Source organism: Parasteatoda tepidariorum, chromosome 6, assembly GCF_982258835.1.
Source record: "Parasteatoda tepidariorum strain Cologne lab strain chromosome 6, Ptep-v5.0, whole genome shotgun sequence".
Taxonomy (NCBI): Eukaryota; Metazoa; Arthropoda; class Arachnida; order Araneae; family Theridiidae; genus Parasteatoda; species Parasteatoda tepidariorum.
In genome coordinates, this window is record NC_141760.1 from 96,449,122 (window position 1) to 96,459,808 (window position 10,687).

Consider the following 10,687-nt stretch of genomic DNA (forward strand, 5'->3'; position numbering starts at 1 on the left):
ATTTTTTTAGTATTAAAATGAAGTTTAATCGAAACATACAACCAATTTTTCTTAATTTCATGACTACTGTATTTAGCATATTTTCAAAACTTTTGTTTACCATGTTAACAGCTGCATAAATACTTGAAACTCTGAAAATAATATTTTTTTAATGTAACAATTAATGTTCGATGGCCCATTGACTTGAAAAAATATTCTATACATATGTAATTGACAGTGGGCGGGGGTACCCGCTGGGCGGGGCTACCCGACTCTCCCCTATGTATAACGAACTCATATTTTGCAAATGTGAGGAGATGTATTTAATTTTCGTCTCATAAATTTTCGTATGTTACTGTAAGTATCATGGTGAATTTATTAAATTTTTTAGTACCACATATGATAACTTTAAACAACTATATGCTCAATCCAAACATATCTCAATCGAACCTTTGATGGATAGTGAACTAAATTTAGCAACTAAGTCAAAATCAAACTGTGCCTTTATTTGCTGTCATTAATTATTCGAGCTAATGAATTTTATTTGTAAGTTTTTTTTTTAAAAAAACGAAACGAACTTTAACTGTTATAGATATTTTTTAGTTAAAAGAATACGCAGATATAAAACAGAGAACAAAGCATTTTTAGGCAAAAAAATAAACTTGAAGAAAAATAATTTAGCTTAATGGCGTTCTTCAAGAACTAAAAGACAGCATAACCACTTAAATCAGAATTTACGTTAAAAAGTGAAAATCAGACTTAACATTTATTTGACGCGTTTAATTGGTAATTAAAATGGACTTTACTCTGATAATCAGTTTCATCTCTCTCTTTAAGCTTAAACGAAAGAATGTTTACTATTTAAATCTTTTCTTAATATTGAAACCTAAGATTTAAGAATTAACTGTTTGAAGTTTTAAATGTGTGTACTCAAATATATATTTTATTAATTGGGGCATCTATCAACTGTTCGTGCCCGATCTTTCAACTTCTACTTATCGCTTATAAGAGCCATGTGTTGGTGACAGCCATCTTTTTAAATTTTAAAGTTTTATAAATGTTTCAGGGAGAAAATTAAGTATCTCATTACTAGGTTAATTGTTTGCCTTTTTTATCACTTAATGTATGCATTACATTTTACTTTAAATTTTAACATTAATTTAAATCTTAATATAATTTACTTTAAATCTTAACATTATTCTAAATCTTAATATAATTTAGCAATATTAAGCATACACTACTGCTACTTTGATAAAATATAAAGTAGTTTTATGAAGAATTTGGTAAGAGCACTCGTAGTTTAAATCTGAAATTCATTGGGTATAATTTTTTATGAGACTTTAGATAAATATCACAGATGATATCTCCGTAATTAAGCATAGTTGTCTGGTCACAAATTTTTTCGGAAACGTAAACCTATGATGGATTTGCTTATTACTAGCTTTTAAAAATATTAATTATCAATGATCAAATCGTTTTTTTCCTTTGCTGCGTCAAGAAATTTTCCCATTACTTCTACTATTTTTGTTATAAAGATACATCAGAACAAAAGGTATCTTAGTATTTAGAATTTATAAATTGCGTCTAATTTCAACATCTTTGTTCAATTCAATAACACATTTATCCATTTTTCTATATTATCGATGCCTATTTTTGTAGACTCTGTTTGCACTTATAATATATCAGCTCACCACTATGTCCTTGCATTACACTCCTCTTCTCACTTCATTGTTGGAGCTGAATGATATTTTTAGTCAAACATTTTTGCAATTTAAGGAACAAATATTATTCACTGGATGCTAGGGTTAGGCAAAAGGTTTAATGTTTTATGAAATGTCACATATCTAGCAACAATTTTACCTTGGCCCCAGTTGGACTCAAAATTGGCTCAATATGCATTCTATATGAATATGCCCCGAGGGACCAATATTAGGATGTCTAAATTTTTTAATAATGGTCCTATATAGGGCTAATAACGGCTTATATTGGCTGAATAATGAATATAAAATTTCGGGTAAATCGGGCACTTTTATATAGAGTCGATATTGGTTGTAAAGTGGCTGTAAAATATCGGGTAAATCGGACAATTCTATACTGGACCAATATCGGAAAACAACTGGCCTTTGAGCCCTGATTGAGCTAAGATTCGTGAATATTGGTCCGATGAGAGCCCAAGTGATTTTGCTGCTGGGTCATTTTGCTGCCAAGTCATATGATGAGAAGCAAATATGACATTTAAGTGCACAAATTGATCGAGTCTACAAAAATTCATCAATTAAAGAAAATCATGAAGGAAATAGATACATGTAAAATATTTTACATAGAAAAGAGACGTATTTTAAAATTATTTCACTGTGCTCGTGCGATAACATGTGATTTTGCTACATTTTCTAAAAAATGTTTCAAAGTTGAAGCAAAATATTAGTACTTTTAAGAATTATACAGAGCTGCAGCCTTAAAAAAGATAAGAATGGAAATATACTGGGCTAAAATTTATTTATAGTGCCGTGCAATCAAGTTTAAGAGCTATGAGAATTTCGTCCAAGTTCTTGATCGTGCAATAAAGTTTATTACTGCTGCACTTTTGGAGAATGCTAGAAAGGTGAGCTATAATATGAGTACTTTTAATAATATTACTGTTCTAATTTACTATAACGTTATAAAAGTTTTGAGTTAAACCATATCCTATATCTTTTAATTAGGTTTAAAAAGTATAGTAATTTGGTCCATCTTATACACTGCTGGACAATTGCTAAGGACGGATAACACTATCATCCATAGCAACCACAAAATGAAAGGAAGCAAAATGTGGAAAATTAGAATAAGTGCGGGATATAGTAAGAAGAGGTATGCGTATGCAAATTTTTTTTCCACGTCTGGTCATCACGTGATAGTGCTGATAAGAGCGTTAAAGGTTTTGACGCGTGTGGAGAGTTGTTGTTTCAAGTCTAAGTTTTACAGGAACGATTTAGTTGACGAACTTGAAATTTTCGGCATGTCTTCCCGATATCACTTAGATGATTTTAAGAGTGGCCGAATTATTGGAAAGATCGAAAAAGGGCGAAAAATGACAGATGTTGCCAGGGTGTTCGACATCGCTCGCAGCGTTGTTTCACGGCTGTCGAAATCATTTAAAACTACTGGAATGTGTAGTAGGCGGTACGGGGGAGGTCGTGTTAGAAGTACAACGCCTGCAGAAGACAGATACATCGTCCTATCAGCAAAAAGGAACAGGCGCACCACAGCTCAGCAAGTGGCGAATCAGTTTCTTGCTGCCACATGAAAGCAGATCTTCCGAAAAACTGTTGCCAGACGTTTGAGGGGAGGAGAACTATACGCTCGCAGACCTGTTGTGTGTATCCCATTGACCAGACAGCACCGTGCTGCCCGTTTGTAATGGTGTCGTGAGCATCACAATTGGACTGAACAGGACTGGGCATGCGTACTATTCTCAGATGAGAGTAGGTTCAGTCTGTCATCGGATTGTAGACGCCAACTGATCTGGTGCGAGAGTGGTACTGGTTATCGTCCATAAAATATCCAGGAAAGGGACCGATATCCGAGATGCAGTGTCATGGTGTGGGCCAGCATCATGATCAATGACCGCACGCGCCTACATGTGGTTGCGAATGGGACTATGACGGGCCAACGATACATTGATGAAGTTCTACTTCCTCATGTTCGTCTTTTCCGTGGTGCTGTCGGTGATAAATTTGTTTTTATGGACGACAACGCAACATGTCATCGAACACTCGCTGTTCAGGATTGTCTAGACAGCGAGGGTATTCAACGCCTCGTATGGCCATCACGTTCTCCAGATCTAAACCTCATTGAAAATGTTTGGGATGCTTTGGGGAGGAAACTTTCTGGTCGAAACTATCCTCCGATAAGCAAGAACACCCTCATCCGTGCACTGACAGAGGAATGGGATAAATTGCCTCAACAGCTGCTGGATAATGTTGTGCAAAGTATGATACGACGTGTAGAATGTTGCATCACACTCCACGGTGGACATATCCTGCACTGACCTTTCTTCAAGTTGCCTACTGACATTTAGATGCATTGTTTCATTTTTCCGTAAGCAGCATCAAATGAACATTTTTTTTTTCTTTCAGATGTTTCATAGCTTTTTTACTTTCCAGAACAATGAATATTCTTTATTCTAACGTCTGAACAGTGTGGCAACTATATTTTATCCTACTAGGCCTCATGTCTCGCTTAATGTTATGCTACATTGCAATTTGTGATTCGTCCTTAGCAATTGTCCAGCAGTGTATTAAGGTAGCAGAAAACTTAAACGAATCTTTCAAAGAACTCCAAGAGAAGTCCCGGAGAAAAAGAACTCCAGGCTAAATGATTTTTGTAGTTTATTTAAAAACAAAAACCTTTCATTTAATGAAAAGAAAAAACAATCCTTTGAAAATAAAAATAGAATTCTTAAAGAATGACATAAAAAAACACTTTCGTGCTCGATTAAATTAGTTTTTATTCTTTTTTTCTAAATTCTCCTAAAAACTGTTTACTTGTTGGTTAAGTTTATATTGAAAAAGCTTTTTCTTACATTTTAATCTAAAAATTACATGGTTGTATGGCGTTAAATAGTCTCTTAAAACGCTTTTTTTTAGAGTTAGCTCTTATTTATTTCTTGAGTTAAATAAAGGTCAGCCCTTACAAATAATAATAGTTAAAATGTGCTTTTTACACATTAGTTAAATATTAGTTGAATATATTTTTGATTATTAGTTGAATTTAAATTCAACTAATATTCAAAAAAATATTACTCATATTTCGCAACATGTTGTAGCATGTTTCTTTTTTGAATTTCAGGATATCTTTTAAGACCTAAAACAATATAATAATATTTTTAATATGATTATGCATTAACAGATTATAAGGACATTTTTATTACAGTTTTCACCTAGCTCAAGATTCTTGTAATTCTACTGCAATACTGCAACTGTATTTTCATTTTAATTATTATTGCAACTCAAACTATCTTATTTTGTATAATTTTTTATCACTAAAGTTTAATATTTTTTAGATAAATGAATAAAAAATAAGTTGATTATTTAAAAAAATATTGAAATTCTTAATAGAATATTTTAAACTAAAACCCAGCCTCAATTGGTCATTGGTCAATGGTTGAATTTCATATTGATTGCAAGATACTTTTTTAAAAAAATTCAGGTTACTGAGCATCTGTCCATCAGGTTACTGACTCCAAAACTTTGATCACCAAAATCAAATAATCTCTTTAATTTATGAACTTATTCGTTTAATACTTATGAATTTTGAAAATTATTTATTCATTAATTTATTTAGAATATTTCAGATCCATTTAAAGATTTACTTTAGAATTAAATATAACTACTGAGGCATATAGTAATATTTTTATAAAAGACATTGACTTGTAAAAATATAATAATCGAGTAATAACAAAAACTGATCAGGTAATTTTAATATTTAAAGTTATTAAATGATAAAGCCTCCTTAAAGCTTGTCTTTATAGCAAATGCAAACTGTGTAAGTGTATAATAATTACTTCTAAAAAGAAACGTATTCTTAAAATGCTACATTTTCTTATTAAATATTAAAAGGGCTGAAGAGGAAGAGAATAAGAAGTCATGAATTCTTGTCACTAATGTGTCATCAATTCTTATCGTTTGCCTAGTCTACTATAATCCCCATAGTTCAGATTTTGTCAATTCAGAGCAAAACATTCTTTCTATATATAAATTTGTAAAAACATAGTTTGTTTCTGTTTGACATAAAAATGGCATAAATGCCATTATGCCATTCTATCATCTAGTCTTTTTTTACATACAATACAATCGAATACAATTTTATTCAGAATTATTATTAAATATATAAAAATTGAATCATTAAGAATTGACATTCTTTAAAAAATTCCTATAACCCTAAATAGCACTTATTATGGTGAGAGGAAATATATTAAACCTTAAATTTAAAGGTAATTTACAGGAATTTAAAGGTAACAAAATAAAGATGTTCAAAAATATGTTTTTTTTTCAATTGTCCAAAAAAAAAGAAACAAGTAATATTTTTGCCAGCCCTAAAATTAAAAAGTAGGATGCGTTACTTTCAGAAAGCATAGAATGGATTTTTAGTAGCCCTTCAAGTTTACAAAACTTTTAACTATGCTTTTCTTTTGATTTTAGTGTAAGTATGACAAAAATAAAACTATTTTTTCATTTTTATTTTATAAAAAAAATGTTGTTTTTTATTTTCGTTTTATTTTTATTATTTAAATTTGGATTTAAATGTCGAAAAAGGTCGAAATTTAGATTGGTTGCAATCTAGCGCAAAGCTGTAGTTGGAATTTAAGAATTCCAGATAGTCGGAGATTATACTCGCGGTAAAACAAACCTTTAAGCATTACTAAAGCTGCGACATGTTTTACACATTATTTATTAGTGGATTTTACAACAACGCTTTTTATTGCTGAATGTCTTGGTGACTTCGTTAACTTAAAAATAATTTCTGATTAACATAATTGATTACTAAATAATTGTCTAATATAAATTTATACACAAAATTTGCATTTAAAACGCTGAATTACTTTAAAATTTGTATTTCAAAATTTACAATACTTACATTTTTTTCTGACTCATTTGAAGACGTAATAATTTTTTTTTTTTCAAATTGATGAAAATAATTTAAGGAGATTTTTGGATTCAAAGCACCTGATCTGCAATAATTATCTAAAACGTAACCATAAATTCCAAAAATGTTAAAAATAAATTAGCAATATGATTGAGTAGATTTTAGTTATGAAAATACTAAGACAGAAATGAGTGGAAAACAGCTTGTTATAAAGTTTCAAATAACAAGAATAAAAGTTTTACTTAACGTATACTGACCACCACTTAAGTGTCGCGGCGATCTGTACACGAAGAAAAACAATTCTGGTCAAAGTACTGCTCTGTATGCAATGGTAAAAAATAAAACAATGTGTGGTATTTAGACCATTAATTAGATAATTCGTCGGTTCATACAGTAACGGCTTACCGGAAATTCCAGTTTTTAAAATTTTATTTCGTTTTATTCTTTTTTTTTTAGACAAAAATACAAAGCTGAAAAGTAAATTAAATCGAAGAAATGATTTTTGTGCCATGCTCTAAGATATCATAATAAAATTACGAAATTTTACCGCATATATAATTTTTTTGCATGTTATGAAACTTTATTTTATTGTAAATTTTACCAAAATCATTATCAAAGAGATTCGCTAAAAATTACCGACCCTTTTCTTGTTCTTCAGAAACACGGTATATTTAACCATATTCTGGTAGTTTTAATCATGCTAGTTTTACTCTGTGTACACTGCATAAAATAATACTTCTGAAAATCATCATACTTTTATCGCTTTTTACAAGACATTTGTGGAAGAAAAATATTAGAAATATTTTAATTTTCAAAAATTATCATCTAATATTAATGAGTGAGTATAGTACCTTATTAATACTTTAATGTTATTTAACATAGTTTTATTAATTAATTTTATCAATTTTAATCCTTTTTATATTTATGCGTATAAATGTTTTTGTATTTATCACGCAAAGAAAAGTCCTATCAAGCATTATGTCTGCGTAATTTAAAATAAATACTTCTGAGAATTTTATTAATATAGCTATAATCTTACACAAGAAATAAGAACAAGCATGTTTAAGAAACTATAAATATTTAGTATATGAGCATATGAACGAAAACTCTTCATGACTAGAAGCAGAGTTTGAATTATTCATTGTCTCTCAAGTAAAATTTACTACCTAATTATATCTCAATCAAATTGATTAGTTTTCATTGTAGTCATACACATATTCAATATATATTAATGTAACATCCTCATTATTTATACGATGAAGAAGAAAAAAATATTGAAGGCATTTACGTTTAGGTTTTTAATATTCATTAAAGTTATGAAAATATATAAAAATATATAAAATATGCTGTTAGAAATTAAAATTCCTTTTTGTCCTTGTGATTAATTTATTATTAATAGCTTCATTAAACCATATCATGAATATTTATTTTTATGGAGTAAAACTTAACTAAGAGTAAAAACGTTACTGCATTATATAGTTAGCCGAGCATAGGTAAATTCTGAAATTCTGATGTTTTTTGAGAGGTGACAATCATTTCGTTTTGCTTAAATAATTCAATTTACTTGTACCCAGCTTACCGAAGAGTGTCAATTTCACCACCTACTCATACATCAATTGTCCATGGCCAAGCCCCTAACTCCATTTTCCAGGGCTGTATCCTTTAACCAACATTGTAAGAATGACAGGAAATTTTGGCCTCAATCAGGCGACATAGTAAACTCTTGATCTGATATCCCTCTCAACAAACTTCTAATTATGTGATATCCTTTAAAAAGTTTATTGATAAATTTTCTGTTTAGAATTTTTCCAGCATGAAATTCATTTGGTACTTATTAAATACAAAAAATTGGTTGGGTTTTTAGGTAGTTTAAGAAAAACTTACAGAAACTAAAATTTTTTGGAAATTATTTTTGATAAAATGTATGGATAATCTTTCAGAATTTTATTAATTTAAATTTTTATGAAAAATTGTTATTTGGCACTTTTTATTTAAAAAAAAGTTAAAATAAAAATTAATAAAAAGGAAAAAACGCTGGAAAAAATTTCTGTAGTAAAAAGAACAGTAAAAACATTTGTTGAAACGAATTTTTTTTTGAAAAATAGTAAAACAAGGAACACAAAGCTATGAAATAACTTCATAATCCCTCTTTATCCCCTGGGATCTATAAGAACATAAAAATAACAGAATGAGATTCTAAGGCTCTGACCTTTCCATACTTTTGTTTCAATACTTTTTTCCAATAACATTTTCTGTTGAGAATAACAAATATTTGTTAAAAAAAAATCTTTTCAATGTTTCATCCCTGAACGAAATAATATTTATCCATAATAAGTATCTGAAATTCATTTTTTACTTTTGGTACAGTAAAAAGATTACATTTTCAAACTTTTTGTTATATCTTTCAATAAATAAAACAGTGATTGTATAACATATTTCACTTAAACTAATATTTCTCCAAAACTAATGCTCTATCTTGCTTCTGGAATACACAGTTAAAATTGCAAAAATATTTTTTTCTCCAAAATAATGCAAAAAATATGGTATTGTTATCATACTATCAGCGCATATAAATTAGAGCATATATCTTTCAATAAATTAAACAGCCACTGCAACATACTAATATTTCACGTATACTAATATTTCACTTATACTAATATTTCTTCATAACTAATACTATATCTTGTTTCTGGAATACAAAGCAAAATTGCAAAAATATTTTTTTCCCAAAATAATTCAAAAAATTTGGTATTTTAATCATACTACCATATATCTTTCAATAAATTAAACAGTCATTGCAGCATATTTCACTTATGCTAATATTTCTCCAAAACTAATAACTCTATCTTGCTATCAAAGCTAAAATTGCAAAGATAATTTTTTTTCCAAATTAATACTAAAAAATATAATATTGTAATCATACTATCAGCGCATATAAATTGGACCCGCCAATTTATTTCTCGTTTAAAGAATATCAAATTCAAATCAATTTTGTAAGCAACTGTTTGAAGAGTAATTTTAGTGTCTAGTTTTATTTATTATCAGTTGAATGTCCGTTATTCGAACAAATGTTCGTAAATGAAAAATAAAAATATCAATAAATCAGTATTGATTAAGACTACATTGCAAAATTTTCATGTATTTCTGCACTGAAAATAATGGCGACTAATTTACATCAAAGTAGGGTTCCACTAATTATTTCACAATAACCAAAACCCAAGGACAGTTCTTTGTGATGTGAAACACCTAGAATGTTCTTTCACACTATTTGTTAACAAGTAACAGCTACCAATCATCATACATGATAATTAGAAGCAATAAAATTTGTAATTACAGTACCATATGATACACATAAGAATCAGTGAAGTTACTTTTATGAGACAATATGAACAAAAATCAGTAATTTAGGTTTCAAACATACAGTAATACACAAAATAAAACGAGTTCATAAATCAAACATACGTGTGGCAAAGAGAATACTAAGAAAAATTCGAACTAGTCTTAACAACAGGATTGTTTCTCAACGGCGAAAACCCAAGGATAGTTCCTTGGGCTGTGAAACACCTAGAGTGTTCTTTCACACTATTTGTTGTCAAATAACCGCTACCAATCATCATATAAGATATTTAGAAACCCTAAAATGCTTAATTACTGTAAGATATAATACACATAAGAATCAGTGAAGTTACTTTTATGAGACAATATGAACAAAAATCAGTAATTTAGGTTTCAAACATACAGTAATGCACAAAATAAAACGAGTTCATAAATCAAACATACGTGTGGCAAAGAGAATACTAAGAAAAATTCGAACTAGTCTTAACAACAGGATTGTTTCTCAACGGCGAAAACCCAAGGATAGTTCCTTGGGCTGTGAAACACCTAGAGTGTTCTTTCACACTACTTGTTGTCAAATAACCGCTACCAATCATCATATAAGATATTTAGAAACCCTAAAATGCTTAATTACTGTAAGATATAATACACATAAGAATCAGTGAAGTAACTTTTATGAGACAATATGAACAAAAATCAGTAATTTAGGTTGCAAACATACAGTAATACACAAAATAAAACGAGTTCA